Raw genomic sequence first — 23,719 nt, forward strand, 5'->3', positions numbered from 1 at the left:
GTGGCTGGGGTATGGGGCGGTGCTGGGGGGCTATGGGGCGGTGCGGGGGTTAGTTTGCGCTGTGGTTAGGGGTGTGGGGTGATGCTGGGGGCTTAGTGTGTGCTGTGGTTGGGGGTGTGGGGTGGGGCTATGGGGGGGTTAGTGTGGGGTTGTGCTGGGGGGTCAGTGTGTTCTGTAGCTGGGGTTGTTAGTGTGGGGCGGTGCAGAGGGATGAGTGTGATGTGTGCCTGGGGGTGCTGGGTAGGTTAGTGTGTGCTGTGGTTGGGGTGTGGGGTGGGGCTGGGGCAGTTAGTGTGGGGGGTGCTGGGGGTCAGTGTGGGGTTGTGCTATGGGTGCTAGTGTGGGGGTGCTGGGGATCAGTGTGTGCTGTAGCTGGGGGTGTTAGTGTGGGGCGGTGCAGAGGGATGAGTGTGATGTGTGCCTGGGGGTGCTGGGTAGGTTAGTGTGTGCTGTGGTTGGGGTGTGGGGTGGGGCTGGGGCGGTTAGTGTGGGGGGTGCTGGGGGTCAGTGTGGGGTTGTGCTACGGGTGCTAGTGTGGGGGTGCTGGGGGTCAGTGTGTGCTGTAGCTGGGGGTGTCAGTGTGGGGCGGTGCAGAGGGATGAATGTGGTGTGTGGCTCGGTGGGTCAGTGTGGGCAGTGGCTGGGTTATGGGGTGGTGCTGGGGAGCTATGGGGCTGTGCAGGGGGTTAGTGTGGGCTGTGGCTGGGGGTGCTCGGGGTGTTAGGGTGGGGCGGTGCAGAGGGATGAGTGTGGTGTGTGGCTGGGGGTGTTGGGTGGGTTAGTGTGTGCTGTGGCTGGGGGTGTGGGGTGGGACTGGGGGGGTCAGTGTGGGCTGTGGCTGGGGTATGGGGTGGTGCTGGGGGGCTATGGGGCAGTGCAGGAGGTTAGTGTGTGCTGTGGTCGGGGGTCAGTGTGTGCTGTGGTCGGGGGTGTGGGGGTCAGTGTGTGCTGTGGTTGGGGGGGTCAGTGCGGTGCTGGGGGTTAGTGTGTGCTGTGGTCAGGGGTGTGGGGTGGGGCTGGGGGGGGTCAGTGTGTGCTGTGGCTGGGGTATGGGGCGGTGTTGGGGGTTAGTGTGTGCTGTGGTCGGGGGCGTGGGGTGGGGTCAGTGTGTGCTGTGGCTGGGGTATGGGGCGGTGTTGGGGGTTAGTGTGTGCTGTGGTCGGGGGTGTGGGGTGGGGCTGGGGGGGGGTCAGTGTGTGCTGTGGCTGGGGTATGGGGCGGTGTTGGGGGTTAGTGTGTGCTGTGGTCGGGGGTGTGGGGTGGGGCTGGGGGGGGTCAGTGTGTGCTGTGGCTGGGGTAGTGCTGGGGGTTAGTGTGTGCTGTGGTTGGGGGGGTCAGTGTGTGCTGTGGCTGGCGGTCTTAGTGTGGGGTTGGGTGGTGCAGTGCGGTGCTGGGGGTCAGTGTGTGCTGTGGTCGGGGGTGTGGGGTAGTGCTGGGGGTTAGTGTGTGCTGTGGCTGGGGGGGGTTAGTGTGTGCTGTGGCTGGGGGGGGTCAGTGTGTGCTGTGGCTGGCGGTTTTAGTGTGGGGTGGGGTGGTGCGGTGCTGGGGGGTGTCTGTGTAACGTCAGGGGGGGCAGGAAGCGGCTCCAAGGGTGGCTCTGGGCGCGGGGAGCGCACGGCCGCTGGCACCTGGGCTGGCGGGGTCTGTTGCTGTTTCTGAGGGCCGGGCCTGGACAGGCCGAGCCGAGCCGAGCCGCCGCGGGGCCGGCGTTGGAGCCGGGAGCGGCCGCCGGAGCCGGAGGCGGTGCTGATCCCGCCGCGCCGCCGGGGGCAGCAGAGCGGTCGAGGCCGGGAGCTGGGCGCAGGCCGCCGCCGCCGCCGCCGCCGCAGCTGCAGGGCGGGGAAGGGCCGCTGCGCAGCACCGTGGGGCGGGGGAGGGGGCGAGCGAGAGAGAGACCGTCAGGCAGCGCCTCGCGTCGTGCGCCTCCTCCAGAGCCGCCAGGGTGGGAGCGGGCACAGCCAGAGACGCTAACGACCGGCCGCGGACCCGACCTCGAGAGGAGGGAGGCAGCTGCCGCTAGGCCCCGACCGCGCCGCCCCATTGGCAGCCGAGCGAAGGTACCGACACGCCGCCGCCAGCTGCTCCGCCCCGGCTGGGCTCTGCCGCCGAGCCGGGCCCGGAGAGGCGGCGGATTGGGGCTGTTGGAGCCCCTGGGCCCTGAGGGCAGGAGTGTCTGGCGCCTTTCCGCCGCCCCGTAGGCCCCGCGGAGGGGGGAGGCTGGTGTGGAGCGACCCCCCCCCCCTTAGGCCCTGCGGGGGTTGGGGAAAGGGGGAGGCTCCTGTGACGCTCTGCTCCTCCCCACCCTAGGCCCCGTGGTGGGGAGAGTGGGAGGCTGGTTGGGAAGGTCTCTGTGGTCTTTTCCTTCCTGAGTATCTGAGTGAGGAACTTCCCCTTTGGGCAGAGCCAAGTGATCTGGGCACGGGCTGTCCTCTCGCCTCCCCCAAGTCAGCGTGGGTCCTCTCCTCTGTAGGGGCAGGCCCAGAGAGCTAGTTCTGTGTCTTCAGTTTGAGGACAAGTATCGGGGGGAGGGTCTCCATTCCTCACTAGCTGCTGCTCCTTCTGTCTTGGCTTGATGTTGACACGCATTGTTTCCTCTTCAGATCTGGGGTTTGAACAAACTTCCTCTTACAAAACCAGTGGAGACAAAAATCTGCTTGTCAGTGTCTTGTAAGAAAATGATCTGTCTTAATGAGACCAGGATATGCTTCACGTTTTTGGCGGTGGATTAGGAATTAATTAGGAGTATGAATTGTTGTCTAAATGAAGAGACATTAGTGGTCTTGCTAGTGAGTTGATCTCCCAGGGCAGTAATGATGAGGAAAAAAGAACAGTATGAGTGACTTCACCTTTGCAAAAGTACACCACACCGAGGCCCAGAGTAGGCCAATATACAAAAGATAAATAAGGGCTTTCAGTAGTTAGGCTGTTCTAATAGGTATAGCTAACAAGCCCAGTGCCTTTTTTTTTTTTTTTAGTTGCTTTGTACTGAAATACAGTAAATAATAGGGTTGAGCTTGGGAATGCCGCAAGGGCAGGTGATAGAAAGGGGCGAAGCCCCCTCGCATCCTGACACATTCGGTAAAATGTTTTTCCTGGACTGATAGGACTGTTTGCTCCTTCCTGCTTGTGAAACTGACTTAGTTGACTTCTTGGACACTGAGAAAATAAATGAAAAATTAAGTGCCATGAAATCACAGCAAATGTCCATTAACAGTTTCAGTGAATACATTTAAACTAATTATTACTTGCTTGTTTAATCACTTTGTAGGCTGCATTGCTGTTTGTTAACTTGCAAAGCAGATATTATTCAGTAAAATTTAGGGAAATGTTTGGTAATTTTTTAAGAGTTCCGCCCAAAGTGGAACCCATGATTGAGGCTGATAATCACCTTTACTTAGAATGGTCAGTCCCTTTCAAATTAACAGATCTGAATCTCGGACATTGCTAAAATCTAAAACAAATTTGTAAAGAAGTTATTAATTGAGAAGTTTTTAGTTTTTACTGGTGATCTAGCTCTGTGCACATCTTGAATTGCTTTGTATGTGTTGATTGGTTTTAGGCCTATTCTGAAGAGGATGAATGAGAACTAATGTTATTTATATTTAATTTGTATGGTGCCTTTCATCCTGAAGGTTCCTCAAATGCTTTACAAACTTAACGAATTGATATACAAACTATAACAGGGACCACTTCATCCATCACTGACATGGAGCCACTTCTGGGATGTAAAACGGCTACTGTTTAACAACGCACAGCAACACTGCACAACATTTTAGGATGGAACTGAAGAAGAATACTGTTTCCAAATGAAACCACAGGGAGAATTTTAGGTAGGCAAACTAATTACCTAAGTTAGAATTTGGGTAGGACACCACAGTATTCACCTTTCTGATATTTATTTATATCTTTATATTACAGGAGACTGACTCGTGTGTGTGTGTGTGTGTGTGTATATATATATAGTGTAAAATCTTCTAATGTGACACAATTTCCAGCAGTAAGGCTTGATCCTACTAATTTCACTACATGTATAGTCATAGTAGGACTCTATGCAGGAATAACTCTGGGTGTGAGAGTAACTTGGCAGGACTGGGCCTTTACTTTCCAAAGGGCTCCCCCAAAATCTGATGTGACCTAACATTTTTGTGGAAGGGAATTTTTTTTCTCTAGTTTTGTCTAAGGGTACATTTTGGCTTTTTAAACTAATTTTTATTTCTATAAAAAATGGTAACGTAGTTGCAAATTTATTTTAAACCTGTATTTTACCTTAAGAAAATGACATGAATTAATTAGCACAGCCAGTGCAAGGAAAAAGATTAAACTGTGACCTTGCCACTTTTCAACTTCTTTAAGGCAAGAGACATACAGGCTTTTAAAAATCATTATGTAAAATGTGGATCTAAAAAGAAACTGCCATTTACAACAAAATATTTGAAAATTATTAATCTTTTTACTTACTTTTCAAAAACTCCACTGCAGAGTCCTTTGTTTTTCCTTACAGCAGTTTAGGGTATCATCAAAATGCATCTCTTCATAGTGTTTAAGTGTTTATGAGGTCATACGCTGTTACAGAGGAAAGGCAATATTCTGAGCTATTCAGAGCCAAAAATATTCTTTAGTTCACTTTTTAAATACAGAAAGTTTCTCATTTAACAGATGAGATCAAAATAATATATATTTGCATTATAATACATATTGATGTGTATTTATGCATGGGTTTTCTAGTTAAAGGAGTTTAACAAAATAATGTATAAATTAGAATAAGCAAATTAGTTATTAGTATCAGAAGTACCATTTGACAGTTTATTTAGTCTTCCTGTATAATGGTACAAAACTTACCTGATCTTTAAAAATAAAAATCACAAAAAACATGTCCCACAGCCCTACTTGTGCTTGTAAGATTGTCTGCCATTGACTTGCTATTATAAGAGAATTGTTTTTTACATTTAGTTCAATAATAGTCTAGTCACATGAGAAGTGATTGAGCCTGTCAGCCAGTATAAAGATTTTTTTTGTGAACTGTACTGTAGTCTTGTTGATAGCATGATGATAGTTTAGGATTTCTTCCTTAGAAGATAAAGTACCCCAGCATAAGATGAGATTATGTCTTATCTTAAATTTCTGGTAACATTATAAACTAGGCACAGACAAAAGTGTATTCCCAATGACGTGAAATATGTCAAGAAAACTCCATCTCTTGGAATTCCCTGATTGCTATTGTAAAATGTTTATTCAGGAGGGGAATGACATTGATATTTCACATTGTCATCAAAGTTATTCTGTAGCTTCTCATTAGGTAACTGGTGCTAGTCAAACTAGACCTTAGCTTTATGGTGCTGTGTATTGTGCACTGTCTGTTTGGTTCTTCAAGTTCTTTTTGAAGGCTGAAAGTACTAGGCTGTAACCCCTCCACAGAGTTCATTCTGAATCATGAGAGGTGTTTTTTTTTTTTTTTTTTTTTTTTGTTGGGGCGAAAGAGGAAGAGATTACTATCTATGTATAATATAATTATATGCAGAGCTGAATAACTTACGTTTTAAGCATATTGAGGGCTTGCAGCTAAACTTTTTTATTTAGGATCCTCTCTTTAAAACTTAGTAATCTCTGTAGTATGATTTTGGGTTTCATAAAATGTAGGTAAATTAAGAGAATTTTCTGCCATAAGTAGGATTCTGATAATGACATTTTAATGTGGTTAAGGTTAAAAGAGTGATTATTGAGAACACATTATGATTGCACATATTTATTCTGAGGATCTTTTCCAAGACTTCTCTGGTGTTCTGCTAACAAAAATAAGGTTTTATCATTGTCCACACTACAAAATTAATAGTAATAGTTGCAGAGAAGCCAGTAACATTGTCAGCTGTCCTTAGATTGCAGAACTTTAATTTTGTGTGGTGTATGTACAAAGCAAAATCACATCTTGACTTTCAGATATAGAATACTGTGTATACTCATTCATAAGCCAAATATTTTTAGTAAAAAAGGGAAGCACCAGAGAAGGGGGTCATCTTATGAACGAGTATAGAGAGTCCCTCCCCTAACAGAGGGAGTGAGGAAAGGCAGCAGAGCCAGAAGGGAAGAGGCGGGGCCAGAGACTCTCTGCTTTTGACCATGCTGCTTTCCCCGCAGCCTCCGAAGCAGCTGTAGCTCCAGGGCTGGCGAGCTGCAGTCATGCCGCTCAGCCTTGCCCCTGAGAGCAGACTGCGGCTGCGCCGCCCGGTATGGGCCACTGGAGCAGGCTGCGGCTGTGCCGCCCGATATGGGCCACCGGAGCAGACTACCGCCGCGCCGCCCCGTCTGGGCCACCGGAGCAGGCTGCGGCCAGGCCAGAGACATCTTGCCCAGATAAGGTGGGAAGGGATGGGATGGGGAGAGTGTGGGTGTCCCAGGCTAGGGGTGGGGTTATGTGGGGGGTGACCACAGGGGTTACTCCCCTGACCCCCAGGTTCTCTCCCCCCCCCCCCCCCAAAATTTCCCCACCAGTTGCTGTCCTGACGTGTCAGGGTAAGCAGCTGGCACGTGAGGACACTTTGTTTACTTAGATTTACCTCTGTGCCTGTGGACGCTCAAGGTAAACAGACCATCTTAGCCCACCAGTGGCTTATCCTTATGGCCCGGGAGCCAAAGTTTGCTGACCCCTGAATTATAGGGTCAGCTTATGAACGAGTCATTAAAATTTTTCCATTTTTATTTATCAATCTTGAGGGAGGGGGGTCGGCTTATAAACAAATAGACTAATGGTCGAATATATACTGTTAGTTAATAAAAAAATCTTTTAACTTTCTATAAGGAAATTGCAGAATGAATATGGACCAAGTGATGTCATGCTTAATCACTCTTCTCACTAATTTACATTTTGATACCAGATATATTAGCAATCCTGACTACAGGATTTACTATCCAGGAGTGAAAGTTTGGTTTGATTTTAGTGTGGGTGTCCTTTGTATCTAGCTTGAATCCATTAAAAACCCCTATTTTTCCCCTGCTATATTATCTTCCACCAAACGTTGCTGTGGATAAAACATATATATAAAATATGCATGCAAAGCTTGATATTTTTCTTAGATGCACCAGAGCATGCACTATTTGAGTGAGAGAATTATTTTTGAAAATTACCTATTTGGTTAGGCACCTAACTCTGTGCACAATATTATGATTTTTTTTTACGTGTTTTAATTGCCCCCACTGTCTCTTCAACCTAATAGTAACACTTATGTTGTACCTGTTGCACACTAAGAGTTGTTTGTGTGTTAATGAAAGTTAGTTCTACTCTAATAGGAAGGAGGAGAGCATAATAAGAAACACACCAAAAATAAAGGTGAGGTTATGTTGTATTGGTTTACCTTAACAACCTTGGCCAACTGTTTAATAAATGGGTGCTTAAAGTTAGCTTGCTGTATTTAGATACTTAAATAAATGGCCTAAATTAAAAAAGTTACTGAGAATCCAATAACTTAAATTGGAGTCATTTGAGTTGGGTCCCTCTGTATCCAAACACATTTGCACTCTCTCTTTATATTACCTCATAAAGGAATAACGTAATAACTTATCACCTATTCAGATATCTTGTATAAAGAGATGAATTTAGAAATGAACCAACCAGGAAGCAGATACACCTTCAGTGTGTCCAGGAATAATCATGTTCATTCCTCAGAAACAGTTGTGACTTTTTTTAAAGAAACAACAATTCAGGAAGTAATTTTTTTATTTTAAATAAGTGCTTCAGCCTACATTCAGATTCCACATTTTTTAGTGTTTTAGCTAGTGCCCTGTGTGTTCACAGAGCATTATAAAAGTGTCCTGACTGATACTTTTTTGCATGTTTAAAATCTATGTGTTCTTTGGATATAATTCAAATTTAGTTACCTCTTGAAAACCTGTAAAAAGGGAATGACATTTTTTCGAGGAAATACCTAACACAGTAGCTTACCTGTCCATGTAATGGTAATATTATAATGCTTCCAATAAAATGTCAGCTTTGATGGCGAGATATTTTTAAAAGCACATTATGTGTGTTATGCTGTTTTCAGCAGAGACTTTTATGGGGGGAAAAAGTTTAAATTAGCATTTTTTATCTGTTTCAGAAAACTGAAAAGTTATATTTGGTGCAAAGATATTTAAACATCAGTTGAGAGCAGTGGAACTCAGGGAACAGAATAGTAAGAGATTTTTCTAATTTTAAAAATCTACCTTCTTTGGCTAGATTAATTTTAAGGTTTCAATCTTAAAATGTTTTTGAGTGCATTTTTCTCTACGTGTTCTGTACACAAATTACTTCATATGTAAAATGAAGTGCAACTTTAGTGCTTTTGGTTACCGCCCTGTTATATCACTCCTTATCAGCATTACTAACAAATATTCAAGTAGTTCATTTTGTTACTAAAGGAAGTGTGACCTGCGGTTTGTTAGTCAATTAATGGAAAAACAGATTTCAAACTCTTAATAAAGGAGCATAGTTAGGAAACAGTAGAACTGAGATTCAATCAAGGGCTTAAAATGTCTACTTTTATGGTGTGTTGAGGATGAATATTTGTGGGTAAATAATACATTTATTTCCATACAAGTTCAACCAGTTTCACATCTTCACAGATTTGTTTAGTGGGTAGAAATGTAAATCTCTATTGATACGTATATTAAGGCAAATTACCAAAAGTGATAATTATGAAAACAAATATTCTTGAAAAGGTAGAGCATGAAATCTCCAATTGCCATTGGTGAGTAGAAATCTTTCTCTGGCCAGTAGTGGGGCCTACACAATCAGTTTAAATCTAACAAAATACGTTTCTGCAAGACTTGTTTACACTTCTTAAAAGAAAAAAGTATTTTAGTCTTTATATGGAGAACCTTTCAAGTATAAAAGGATACTTTTCTGTCTTCCCGAGTCTTCAGTCACCTTCAATATTGCTTTTTTCTTTATTAATTTGATCCAATAGCTCATCTGAGAATGCTTGCTACTTTCTATAGGTGAAGGATTTTTCAAGCCCTGGTCCTCTGGCTAATAGCTTCTTTCTAGTATTCATGTTTGGGAGTGCAGAGGAGACACAAAAAATCCTCTCCCTCTCCCCCCACCATTCCCCTGCCAAACCCCCCTGAAATGGAACTATTAGTAAGGCTTCATATAGTGATTACTATGCAGATACATGTGCTGACAGTACTTCAGTACATCCTGCTGCAATGTAATCTCTGACTGTAGATGTGACTAAGCAGTTTCTATATAGTTGCTGCTGCTATTGTATATAGGTACTAAAATGCAGTGATATAATCGGAAGAAAACAAAACATGTTCCCCTCTATGTACTAGTTCTCTTTCCTTAAAGGAAGGCATCAAAGCCTACAGTAAGGAAAAGCTAATAACCTGTTATAGCTTATAAAATATACCGGTATTTAATATCTGTACCGTATGGAATATCACCCTTAATAAAATATGCTTCACTTACAGAATATAATTCAGATTTGTTTCTAAAATGTGGGTGATTTTCTTTCTCTTTTAAGCAGAGACAACCCAAGTCTTCTGATAGTGGGGGTGGGACAGGGCAGAGTGAGGGCAGCCAGGTTCAACAGTGTTACTGAGCATGCTCAATACAAGCCAAACAGCAAATCTGGGGTGGGGTGGGGCATGTACCCTGCATTTCCCCCCACTCCCTAGATGTCGCCTTTGCTTTTAAGTAAGGAATTACCGTTGTCTTAAACTGAGTAAAACACAAACTGGCATTGAGAAGCTTTTCAACACACCTTACCAATGCATTGCACTCCAAACCTGCAACACCTGCCATTCCAGTCCTAAACTGTTCTTGAGCAGAGCTTGGCAATAATTCAGAATTGTTTGTGGGAAACTGTAGGTAATTTCCATAGGGGATATGATCAAGACTAACACATTTTGTACTTGACATACAGAGCTGCATTAAAAGAACATTAAGGATGCCAAGACAAGCGTTCAGAAGTTAGTAAATGGCAGAAGCGGTGTTGCCTATGCAATCTTAATCCAACCCTCCTTGTGCTTATTCGGCCTGAAACCGTCTCTAGTGAAAACACAGTCTTACAGAAAGTCTTACAGCTAACCTTCACCATAATATAATAAAACTTGGTTGAAAATTGCCTATCAAATTGCCTATCTGCAATAGCAGATTTCAAATGATGTGATAGAACAGAAGACTTTTGGAGATGCAGCTAACAAAAATGCTGCTAGTTTTTCATGTTTATCTGTCTGGAATGTTGGAGCTGATCAAAATATCTTTCTGTGGTAGAGTGATTGCTAGAAATGAAGGCTGAAATTAATATTTTAGATTGAAGGTTTGTAGATTAGGTAGTGCATGTCACTTTCTGGTTCTGTCAATTCTTGATTTTTGCGAGTGTTCAAATAAGGTGTAAGATTCCTCTAAACTTGCACTTTCATGTGGTATTCCACACATGCTGCCTCGTCTTAGCAAGAAAGTCATGCAAAATCCTTATTAGTGCAATATTGTCTCTGCTTTTACCCAAGCTTATTTTTAGTGGCAGAAACAGAATGAAATTTACAGTCAAACAAGAAATTGATGGACTAAACTGAAATTCATGCTCCATTCTTCTGTTTACTGATGATTTTTAAATGCATAGACATCCTTCTAAATGTATAGGCGATACATGTTTATCTTACCGTTAATCCTAACTATTTAGATAGCTTGTCCTATCACACAAGTATCTGCAGGTTCCATTAATAAAACTAATGGCTTCCATTTATTTAACTATTTTCCTTTCCATGAGTTACCTTCTCCTCAAATTACAATGGAAGCTGTCTGTCAGATACGGAATTTCTTTTAGGAAGAATAAACTATTAATTGCATACAATGTAAGTATTTGCACAGATACAATTCCATCATGAAATCTGTAAGCAGAATAGAATAAGGCTTGTGGAGTTCTTTAAAAATGGGTTTTGAGAAGACTTATTTCTAGAATGTATTTTGAGGCATACTGTGCAAATTATCAGATGAAAGCTCTTTTAGTGACTTGAGAGAACTGAGGTAAGCCTTCAGGGCCAGAGATGGTGGTGAGTGAAGAAATGATAGCAATTGTTGGACTCAAGACCCTAAATTTGTGCCTTTCGAACACAGCACTGATCTATCGTTTCTACTGACCTAAACTTGAAGTACCTTCTTAAAAATATGCTGGAGCTTTGTAAACAGGTGTTGCTCTAAAAATTATTCAGATTTATAATCTCTTAGAAAAGCACTACATTGAAACATCAATATCCAATCTTAACCTATAATTGAAATTGAGTAGTATTTAAAATCTATTAAATTTTGTAAGTGGAGGCTATATTAGAGCCATGCAAGCACTTTATAGTTAACATTGCATCTAGTTTCCATTTGCTATGACTTTAAAACCACTCTAGTAAACACAAAGATTGTTTAGATAGTTTGGTGAAGTTAGGCTATGCCTAGAAATTAAGTATAAACTGAAAAAAAATCACTATTTGAGATTTTAAGGCTTTGAGTATCCTTTTCCCTGCAACCTCTTCCATAAGAGAGAGAACCCCGATAGACCTCAGATTTTCTGCACATAAATCGTTGCTGAAGGGAAGTAAACTTTGGAAAATGTTTGTTGTTAAATGGGGGAGAAGTTATTGTAGATCTTCTGCTGTAATGAGCCAGCTTCATCAGCAGCTGGGAAGTTACTGGGATTCCAAGACTGATTTAACTTCCAGAGGTGGAACATTTGCCCCATGCTCCTCCCCTTTCCCCCAAGGCTTTGCTGCCTGGCCTGAATGGAAACTGAGCTGTGGTAAGAGCTGCCAGGGCAGCCCTTGAAACAACCTGGAGTGATCATATATCCCATTTCTAAGCCCTGCCCTGGACGTCCCAATTTTTTGGCAAAACTGGGCATTTGTACCATTTGTTCTTGCCAACCGATCATCAAGAGCAAACAGGACAAAAGCCCACTTTTGCCAACTCATACGTGTCTCATCTTGGGTAATTCTGCTTAAAGGATTTGAAGAAAGAAATATGGCCCTACGAAAACTAAGAGATTGGCGAAACAGAGAGTTGCTGAAGTCCTTTCATGATGCCTGATGTGTATATAAGTCAGAGGTAGGCAACCTATGGCACACATGCCAAAGGCGGCACGTGAGCTGATTTTCAGGGGCACTCACGCTGCCCGGGTCCTGGCCACCTGTCCGGGAGCTCTGTATTTTAATTTAATTTTAAATGAAGCTTCTTAAACATTTAAAAAACCTTATTTACTTTATATACAACAATAGTTTGTATATTATAGAAAGAGACATGTTAAAATGTATTACTGGCATGTGAGGCCTTAAATTAGAGAAAATAAATGAAGACTCAGCACACCCAATATAAGTAATCAGTTGAAAGGCAATTTTTTTACATTATCTGTTGATGTCAGTCCTTCCTTCAAACTACCATTCTACAATGAATGGAATGCTCTTTACGATACAAGGTGTGCAGTTATTTTGCAGTAAATACTTGGGTATGGTGAACTTTTTGGGAACTCTAGGGTGATCTGACATGAAGTTGGAGTTCTCAGCTTTTGGTTTGTGGCATTTTTCAAAAGATCTACTCTTTTGGTCTTTCCTAAATGTTTGTCTTTATCAGAGACGGAGCAGCATCTTTTCCAGTAATGGTGGTTCATAGCAAGGAAGTCTGTTGGTCTCAGAAGAGAAAAGAGTGGTGTAAGGGTAGGACATATTTAGAATTACTTGTGTATGCAGCCCACCATAGCCATCTCTACCTTTGCTGTGCCTTTCCTGTTTCCATTTCACTTACCCTGAGAATTTACAATAGAATCAAATAATATTTTCTCTCCCCTTCCACCACAGAGTTGGCTGATTCATTTCAGTTCTGACTCTGATGATATTCAGTATTCTAGAAGGTAAAATAATGTAACTTGTGAAACTCTCTCTTCTGACTCCCAGATAGCTACTCTGAATAGGTTGTTGGTGTGGATCCACACGTCAGCCAAAATGGCATTTTAACAAACGCTGCCTACTAAATTGTAATACAACAATTTCTCACCTGGACTGGAGCCATAGTGCTCAGAGGAATATGAAAGGAAACTTTTTCCAGTAAAAGGCTCTGCGAGGAAGAGATTAAGTCTCCAACAGATTTTGTCAGAAGAAAAAGAAATATTTCTTTTGTGGTTTTAGTAAAATATCTGACATTCGAGAAAGTTTACACTAAAAGATATCTATCAGTCCATTTCAAGTGTTTGTAGTGGTCCCATCAATGAGTATCTGTGTGACTTCCAGATTGATTGGCGTGACAAGGTCCCTAGTGGACTTTGTGAAGTCTTCAGCTTTTTTCCTGTCCCTGGTTACAGGAAGCTCTGCTTTGGGCACAGGTGTGGGTTTTTGTTTTTTTTGTTTTTGTTTTTTTTTAAACCATGACCAGAACATTTACTACAAAAGGTAGTTGTTGCAGAATCCAGCTAGGATAGGCCTAGGAATAACTTCTTGAATTATTTTGAACTCATGAAAACCTTTTGTGAGTTTTTGAACTGGAGAGGAAACTGAGGCAAGGTACCCTGACCACAGGAGGGTTCTTGGGAGGCAATTTGCCCTGTTGCAATGTCTTTGAAGAGAAGGATTTGAAATGATAGTGGAAGCATACTGCAAGACAGTTGAGGGACTAGAATATAGGGCACATTCTGTATAAGTTGGTGTTTTCGCATTGTTTTCATATCACCTTTAGATACAGAGAATTACAGTCATTTGGCCTGCAGATGATAACTATATGGATCACTGTGACCAGGTACTAATAGGGGAAAAAAGAGCAAAGATTCTTATCAAAATGGAGGTGAAAGAAGGCATTATTTTGTCATTGGCACACTAGCTGATAAATCCTGCCAAGCCTACTTGAGTTTAATCAGTAACTGCCTGTAAACATAGATTTCAGCTGACACACTGAAATCCCTGGGGGAAAAAAATCATTTGGTAATAGTTGTCCTTCCTGCAGGGATCAGGTGTCACTGGCTGTGCAGGAAGCCCATTTCAGCCTCACTGTCGCAGACCCCACTCTCACTCACCAGCTAAGGGTGCCAGAGATCTCTGCTTTGTCCCACCAGGTCTGCAACCTTTCTCACACGTTGCACCTGCAGGGATTCTGCATCATTGGCCCTGCAGCTGTGCAAGGAGCCCTCTGCAGCTGTGCTGTCATGGCCCCGCTCGCTCACTCACTAGCCAGAAATGTGGGAGCCATCCGTGGGTAGGAACTGTTCAGCAGTGGGATGGCCTCCTCCCCACACTCAGGGCAGGGAGTCTCTGCTCTGCTTGGCCAAGTCTACCACTGCTTCTCCTACACCTTGCATCGTGTTGTCTTGGGTCCCTCAGCTATACAGGGAACCTACTGCACTCAAGACTGCACCCACCCTAACCCAAACCTTACCCATCAAAATTGTTAAAACCAAAATCTTAAAAATAGATAAAAATCTGAGTTAGAAAAACTGTATTCTTCTTAGCCTGCTAATTGTCTAGGGGTCTAGGCTCAGTGATGAGGCAAGCCAGGCACAGAGCTTTAGTGGGAGAAGTGGGTAGCCTCCTGGCTAATTGTTTGGTTTGTGTTCTTCTATCTAATCAGTATCACTTCAGTCTTGTTTGGATTCCATTTGAAACAGTTGCTTTTCATCCAGAAGGTGATTTCTTCTAAGTATTATAACATTTTAATGGCATTAGTTGCATCTTTAGAAAATGAGATACAGAACCGAGTGTCATAGGCATAATGTTGGCAGTGGCTCTTGTGAGTGTCATAATGTCTCATTGTGCAGATGTTGATGGATAGAGGGACGTAAAGTTGCATCTTTTAGGACCTTATCTGTAAGAGGTCTCAGGGCAGAGGAACAATTACCCATTACCAGTGTCTGAGCTCTGCTGATCTGAGCAGAAAGTTGATCTCATCACATCTTCTCACCTGCTGGAAATTTTGCTCCCGCCTCCTTCATCATTCTTGCATCCTTCCTCTAAGATTGGCTGAGGAATTGGTATTTTTATTTGAGGACAAGCCAGGTGGATAACTCCATTTTCATAATATAATGGATCTGCTGGTAACTGGTTTATGGAATATATGGGATACTATATATTTGGAGCTAGAGTGCGAGGCAAAAATACAAGATTTGCTGGAAAGCAAAGCTGCTACCTGAGATATGATATGATCCCAAGAGTAGATTCAGCAAGCGTGCCTGTACAGCTGCTCCTAATTTTGGATAAGGAACTGTGCTTAAAAACAAAGCAAAATTTAATTGACCAGTTGCCATTTCTGTTCTCTTCACTGAGCAAGGGCCATGACAAAGTGGGTAGAAGGATTTCATGGTATTGACATGGCCATGACTCCCAAGTCTGAGAATAGAAACTTGTATGTCAACTACTGTCTCTTGCTTCCTATGTGAATCAGTATATATCTTCCAATGAAAATATTCCTTTCAAAGGAAATATATCATCCTTAAATTATGTACTATGCTCAGTCAGTTTGTCAATTTCACATTATAAGTGTCAGCTACATCTTGGGTTGATGAGACAAGTTAATTGCAGAATGGCTATTTTAATTTTTACATTATATTTTCACATGTCTATGTCTATGCCACTGTAGCATAGACATACCCTGGAACGGTTTTCTTGCAAAAGCACAAAAGTAGTCAGAACTGGAGACATTAAACTATGCTTTAACATATATGCTGTCTCAGCTAGTCTTAGTTAGTGTTAGTGCAGCATCTTCAGCTCTATAATAAGTTTTCATGACTGGTTTGCCACAGAGTTGTCTCACTTACATCATTGATACTAAGCCCTGGTCTATACTACAAACTTGTGTTGGTATAACTGTGTCACTTGGGTGTGCAAAATCCACCCGTCTGAGCATCGTTATAGACAGCTGTATGTTGATGGGAGGTCTTCTCCTGTTGACATAGCTACTGCCTTTCGGGGAGGTGGAGTACCTATGCCGACAGGAGAAGGTCTCCTGTTGGTATAGGTAGCATCTTCACTAAGTGCTACAGCGACACAGCCCCACTATTGTAAGTGTAGACAAGCCCTTTTTAGGCAATATTTTTAATTTTAGATTGTTTTCATAGCTGCGAACTTGCAAAGACCTAAGTACTCCAGAGCGTTGGTTTTCAGGCTTCATGCAGCTTCATGCCTTAATCTAGTTTGTTCCTTGAAGTGATCCTACTTTCTCTTAAATACTAGTAATGACCCTGTCATTTTTCAGATGAGCTGTGCAGAGAACAGTATTGGGATGAACTTAAGAAGATTTAGGTTGAATGCTGGGAAAAATTCCTTTACTGTGCAAGCTACAGGCTGTCAAATAGTCTCCCTGAAGCATTGGTTCTCAACCTATTTACCATTGTTGGCCGCATATGCAGCTCTGTGTGTTATGTGGGCTGCATCTACACAGTATATACTACTGTATAGCCATGAGGATGTCATATGGGCTGCAGCTGTGTGCTGATTTCTCTGTGCTTTGAGAACCCTTGCCCTGAAGAAAGTAGTGGAAAACTAGAATGGACAAAGCACTAGAAAACACTGTTTATACAGTTTCGGGGTTTATGATTTAACTGATAACCACAAAGTCAGTTTTCACAGTAACTTTTTTTTTTTTTGGAAATTTCCTTTTTTCAACTTTGGCTATGGTATTATGTCCCTCACTTAAAGATGGGAACTGAAAATGTTTTGTTGCATATAGCTTTTCCTGTGTTAGTGAAAGAGCAGTCTTTGAAATTAAAATTATATCTGAAAGGAAAATGTTGACTGAAATGCTGTGGAATTCTTAAAAAGAAAGTTAAACAATAATACCCAGAACATGCATCTTGAAAATGTGCATAAAATAAACCTATAATTCAAGGAAAAGAATAGCAAAAAATGGAACCCCTAACTGTAGATATATACCTGTATTTGGCAATGAGACGGGCTAAGAGGTCTAATGCATCTTTTCCATTCCTAATGTGACTGATTTTGTGACTCCCGTCTTAAGGGAATTGTGAAGGCTCCTAGGGCTAGTCTTTGGTTACTGTAGCCAAAAGAAGCTGCTCTTACTACTTTATAAGCTCTCAAACATCATAAAAAACAGAACACATTTGAGGATGGTTTTAGCCTTAATACTTTCTTAGATTGGGACCTTTTGATTCTCAAAGCTTTTTCCTGATACAATCAGATACATTTTCTAAATTAAAGAGCTTCAAGGTTATAAATTGCCTGGAACAGCTAATTTACAGTTTCTTTTACTGTGACTTGCGTTACAGTATTAAAGGCTTGAAGTAAACTTTTCAAATTGTGTGATGTATTGTAGATGCTGGTCATCTTTCATGTTGAGATTTTTGAATTGCCTGTTTGCTTTTCATATTTACCAGGGAATGGGTGAGGCTTTTATGTGCCTATCTGTATACCATATGTAGTACAGCATAAAGGTGTTTGGGCAAAGGAATGGGTGGAGTGACTTTAAACTGCATACCAGGAAGAGAAGCTAAGTCATAAATCTGTGATATTTTTCTAGAACATTTACAAAGTTTTGGGATTTGTTTTTTAAACATTAAGAAAAATAGTGGCATTTGAGTATGAAAGTCATCCATAAAATTCCTCAAAAGTTGTGATCTATCTTTTTAGTGAACTAAGTGTCTATAAAAATGTGCTTGTGTGTTTGTTCAATTGCCATGGGCAAAATGTGGGTTATATTTGTTAGGTAGGGGAGCCTCAGACACTGAGCTAATGAAGCCTAATAAAAATCTGTGAATTTTCTGCATCATGGTGTAGGTGATCTTGTTCCTCATCTGTCAGACAAGTAGAATCTTAGGGCTGGTCTACACTAAGGGAGGGGATCGATCTAAGATACGCAACTTCAGCTACGTAAATAACGTAGCTGAAATCGAAGTATCTTAGATCGAATTACCTACCATCCTCACGGCTCGGGATCGATGTCCATGGCTCCCCCTCTCGACTCCACTACTGCCATTCGCATTGGTGGAGTTCCGGAGTCAACAGGAGCGTGTTCGGGGATCAATATATCGCGTCTAGATGAGACGCGATATATCGATTCCCGAGAAATCGCTTGCTACCCGCCGATACGGCCGCTAGTGAAGACGTACCTTCAGAGTCTTTGGTGATTGGAGAGAGGAGTGTGGCTAGTGAGAAGTGTAAGTATGGTTGTGGGCTGCATTGCTAATCTGATTATTCAGTCTTGTATTGAATTTACTATGTTGTTTTTTAGACTGACTGTAGTAAATGTGAAATATGTTGGTAAATAATGCAAGTAGGTGATCAGTGATTGTCAAACATCTGAGTATGAATTCACCTCACTCGACATGCCTAAAACAGAGGTAGGAAACTACAGACTAGATTAAAGTAATGAAAACAGATTGTTCTAAAGTGAAATGTAAACATTGTCAAACAAGTTAGTATGAAAAAAGGATTTGTGCTCATTTCAACAAGTGCAGAAAGCATTTGATTTGGTTCTCAGAGATCAAATATGCCATTGAACAAAACTTTCATTATAAAAGTAGAATAGAAGAACATTGATGAATTTGATCCTATGAGACATTTTCAGTGATTAGCACCAAATGCACCTGTGATTATACTCTTCAACATGAGTTTCATGCAGGAGCATTCTCTGTTATCCCAAAAATAGCAAAGATGAGTTGGTGATTGCTTTTCAGCTGACTGAACAACAAAGACTGAAATCCTTTGACGCTGACATCATCTTAAATGTAGCACAAGATGAGCACTTTAAGGAAATGGGGTTGTCATAATTCACTGCTAGAATATTGTGCAAGTATAATCATGGAAGATGGAATCAGTGTTTTAGCCTGTTCTTATTGTTTTGTTTGAAACTTCTTTCTAGGGTAGGTGTTTATAAATAAATAAATATAAGCATAAATATTGATATGTATTGGTATTTGAGAGAGAATATGAAAAAATGATAGGTCTAAATAATTAGTAGACTGGAGTGACTGAAGTATTTGGGAATTACGTATAGCACAGCAAGCTAATTATTTTGAACAATAAACAGTTTTGCACATTTCTGTGTTTGAGGAATTAATACTTATTAACTGAATTGCATAGTATATATTGTTTCATTTAAAAATGTAAAACGTTTGTTGTTTATTAACTAAAAAGTGTGCTTTCTAATTAAAGAAAATCATAAAAGTTTGTGTTGGAATCAATAATTTTTCAGAACACATTTGAGCTCTGAAAGGTTAGCAGACTATTTGTATGGATTATTTGGTTGTTTTTTCAGTATTGCAATAGCCAATATGTGGAACTAGTACTGACTATCACCTGAGTTACCATCCCTTGTTGATGAGCTAACCTTTATAAACTACATCAGCTTTCACTGGCTCTTTATTAAATTTCTGCTGTGGACCAGAAACTGGCTGGATGTGAACATTGTTACGAACAAAACTTAGATCATAATATGTTAGTGGACAGCAAATAATAAAACAAGTCTGAGCAGTCAAACCAAAACTCAGTTTCTAATTTGCAACTGTCTGTTCTGTTCGCAAACAGGGTTTATGTTTGAAATCTAATAGTAGCAGATTCCTGAAAGCCATCACTTGCCTTTGTATGCTACCTCCCTTTAAGTCTTCTGTTACCCTGGATACTCAGCTTAGTTATTAAAACATTAAGATCACTTTGAACCCATCTCTTCAGTTCCATTTCACATTCTGTTCAGTAAAATGACTTTCTTAGGCTTGGTTTTCACTACAGAGTTAGGTCGACATAAGGCAGCTGATGTCGCTCTAACTGTCAGTGTCTACACTACAACCTTGCTCCCACTGAAGTAAGTGCTATACTAGACTGACATAATAACTCCATCTCCACGAGAGGCATAGGGCTTATGTTGGTGTAGTTAGGGTGATGATGTGTCCCTGTAGACACTGCGCTACTTACATTGGCTAGTGGCTAAAATTATTGTCAATTTCCTGGCTCCCTGGTGGAGCTGTGATATTGACAAGAAAGGCTGATAGATTCCCTACTGTAAACCCTGTGCCTGACTCACAGCTAGGGCTGTCACTCCAGGGTGAGTGGGAGGCTCCAGCTAGAGCCTGGCTGCCCTCAGTCTCTCGGCTACCTGCTCCCAGCGGGCTGCTGCCTAGGCTCCCCTCACCTTGCTAGGAACCCTGCTATCCCACGGGCTCCCACCTCCCAGCAGGCTGCCACCTGGGCTCCCCACTCCGAGCCTGGCTGCTGGCATTGAGAGCCCGAGCTCCCCTGAACAGAAACAGTGGCAATGTGAAAATGAAAAGAATGTCAGTTTCACTGCTGGTAGGCTCTGTGCTGTGAAATTGAGCCTGCATGGGGCTCACATCTGGGGCTGTCACCCTGGGCCAGATGTGGGGCTCCAGTTGTGAGCCCTGGGTGGCTGTCAGTGCCCTGCACCGAGTCGTCAATGCCCCACGTTAGTTGTTGCAAGCGTTCCCGGTGAGGACACACTGCACTGGCAGAAGGAGGATAGTGTGGACACCAACGGCTGATTTAATTACTGTAGTGTCTGTAGGTCAACCTAAATTGAGTCAACCAATTTTGTTGTGTAGAAAAGCCCTAATAGCTGTCATTTGCCATTTTTCATTTTAAAACTGTTCTTTGGTTAGAAAAGAGGATTTTTTTTAAATTTACCACCTTTTAATTGGTAACACTTGCAAATAATTCATTGCTGCATGAAGCAAAGCGGTATGCAGTAATAGCTGGAACAGTTTAAAAAAAAGTCCTGATTGGGATGTTTGGGTGCTACTGCATGATCAATAATTGATATTAGTGTTTCTACCTTACAAGCAGGATGCTAATATTGCGCATTGGATGGAGTACAATAATCTTGATGAAAAAAGTAGGCACTCCCAGCCCTAACAGCCACTCTACATGCTTTTCTTGACTGATATAGATGAAAAAAACTGTAGTGACTTATAAGTATCATTTATAAACTGTATACAGATAACTGTATACAGTTAATTCATGCCAAGCATTATAGTAGAGTATTTGCTGCTTTTAATGTTGTTTACTTCTGCATGCTAGTGTTTCTGTATGGATTGATTCTATGTCTGATGCTGTTCAATATTTTGATCTGTGAACTGGAAGTAAATATAAAATCACTGCTGATAAAAATTTGTGGATGCCAAAGATTGGCATAATGACAAATGATGAGGATAAGGCAGTTTCATACACAGTGATCTGGATTGCTTGGTAAACTGGGTTCGTTCAAAAATGCAAGGTTATACATCTAGGAACAAAGAACATAGTCTTTGATTACAGAATTGGAGACTTTATCCTGCATAGCAGAGAGAAAAGGTGAATGAAGTAGTATCTTTTATTGGACCAACTTCTGTTAGTGAAATTGGAAAGAGAGAAGCTGTCACGCTTACACAGAGCTCTTCAGGTCAGTAAATCTGAAAAAGATTTAAGGCTCATTGTAACTCATAATATGTAATACACAACATGAATGCCCAATGTGGTGCTGTGGCAAAAAGGATCAGTGCAATATTTGGATGTGTAGATGGAGAGAATAGAGACTAGGAAAGGAGGTGATTTTATCTACATAAGGCATTGGCAAGACATTTTGAAATACTGCGTATGGTCCGATAACAATATTTAAAGACTGCTGAAAGACTGGAGAGGGTATAGAGAGAAGCCACAAAAATTATTTGAGGTTTAGAAAAAAAATGAGCTTGTCATGATCTAGACACGCAAGTTACACTGGCGTAGATACATCTATTGGGGGTGTGCATCTGATTTTCTTGTTATTGACATAGCAATGCTGGTAAAAGCCCTAATGTAGATTCAGTTATACCAGTATAACTGTACTTATACTCAATGCTATCTGGGATTGCAAATATACCTATGCTGACAAAACCCTCCTGTTGTATTACAGTGAGAACTTTAAAGAGTTAAATCAATTTTGCTTATCAAAAGATTGAGAGATGACTTGATAACTGTTTATAAAAGGTACTGGGGAGAAAGTACTGGGTACCAAAGGGCTCTCTACTCTAGTGGAGAAAGATGTAACAAGAACTAGCGGCTGCAAGTTAAAGCCAGACTAAGTCAAATTAAACATCCAGCACAAATTTTTAATAGTGGAGGTGATTAACTACTGAGATCAGGTACCAGAAGATATGGTGGGTTCTCCATCTCTTGATGTCTTCAGATCAAGGCTGGATGCCTTTCTGGTAGATATGGGATTTAGTGAAACCTAAGTTATTGGGCTCCGTACAGGAGTAATTGGGTGAAATCCTATTGTCTGTCTTACACAGGTCAGACTAGATGATCTAATGGTCCCTTTTGGCCATAAGGCCTGTTATTCTTTGGGAAATTCTGTGCCACTGCACAATGCAGAATTTGGGCAAAAATTAATGTGTGCAGACTTTCCTTTTTTCCACCCAGAAATGGACTGCAGAGCTGCTGGTTGCCACCAGGGGCTGCTGGGCCCAGCAGAGCACAGATCGCAAATAGAAGAGACTGCCGGGGGGAGGTGAGTGGAGCATGGAGGATTCCATTTCCCAGCATGCCCTGAAGAAAGAAGGTGGCGTGCAGGAAACTCCTCACAAACCTGGGACCCAACATCAGACTGTTCCTCCCTCTGGATCCCTGCTCTAGGAGGAAGAGGATGCGAATGTCTGGGCTGGCAATGAGCCATAACTGGGGCTCTTGAGGGGTATTGAGTGCGTTTGTCTGGACGGTGGGAGGGGTACCCTCATGGCTGGGCTTTGAGGCGGGGGGCAGAGAAACAGGAACTGGTTTGTCATAAGGATTTCTTCAACACTCTTCTTCCAGGGAAGTTTTTGTGTGTGTCTGTATTGTTACAGACATAGAATCATAGACTTTAAGGTCAGAAGGGACCATTATGATCATCTAGTCTGACCTCCTGCACAATGCAGGCCACAGAATCTTACTTACTCACTCCTGGATCAAACCTGTGTCTGAGCCATTGAAGTCCTCAAATCATGGTTTAAAGACTTCAAGGTGCAGAGAATCTTCCAGCAGGTGACCTGTGCCCCACACTGCAGAGGAAGGCGAATCTCCCCCACCCCCAGGGCTTCTGCCAGTCAGACTTGCTGACAGGTATTTTGAAATAAATTCCCAAAATAATTGAAACTGGTGTGATTAGATGCAAGATTGTAAATGATTGTTCTGTTTTTAATATTGGCTTAACAGTAAAACAAAATTTTATCTTTTTCGACTCATTGTCATCTTTTCTTGTGTTTGTCAATCTGTACGTTTTTAACATTGTTTCTAAATAATTGACTTGATAGTAGTAGTTCTGCCTTATTTAAATTATGCTGATTTTGTTTAATTTTTAACAAGTTGCTACATCTTATCTGCTCACACAATTGCAGAACATTTTCTAGTGCTTGCTCATTAGGCGTTAGGTTTTAACATATCTGTGCAATTGTTATCAAAAGGTGCTTTTTCATTATAGCTACCAAGAGATAACTTGTTTTTCTTGGCCTGCTTCCCTCATTAATTACATATTAAATGGAATACAACCATTTCATCTCAGCCTCTGTACTTCTAAATGAGTCAACATAAATTTGAGTATTTGACACTGTTTTGGTCTATGGTACATTTTTAAAAAGTGACAGACAAAAAAGACATTGTTAAATTGAAGCCCTACAATTGAAAGAATTAAGTTGTAGGCGACATTAGAATTTTAGACTATTGTAGCTGATTACTTGCCAAATGTGTGAAAGTAGGAATTCTGTGCAAGTATATCTTACTTAATATAATTAATTTCTAGAAGTCACAGGGAAATCTGACAAGTTTG

At 41.8% G+C, this 23,719-nt stretch overlaps 1 protein-coding gene across 3 annotated transcripts in view; it reads left to right on the forward strand.

Moving 5' to 3' along the window:
• Positions 1-1,828: 1,828 nt before the first annotated feature.
• CAB39 (calcium binding protein 39) overlaps positions 1,829-23,719 on the forward strand; it is a 72,332-nt gene continuing 50,441 nt past the window's right edge. The window contains exons 1-2 of one of the 3 annotated variants that reach the window (XM_030574407.1): positions 1,829-2,057; positions 3,633-3,830. The gene's annotated coding sequence lies outside the window, so the exon portion shown is untranslated. The remainder of the gene's footprint in view (positions 2,058-3,632; positions 3,831-23,719) is intronic. The other 2 variants (XM_030574405.1, XM_030574404.1) reach the window with 2 other exon arrangements.

The sequence above is a fragment of the Gopherus evgoodei genome, chromosome 9, assembly GCF_007399415.2.
Source record: "Gopherus evgoodei ecotype Sinaloan lineage chromosome 9, rGopEvg1_v1.p, whole genome shotgun sequence".
Classification (NCBI taxonomy): Eukaryota; Metazoa; Chordata; order Testudines; family Testudinidae; genus Gopherus; species Gopherus evgoodei.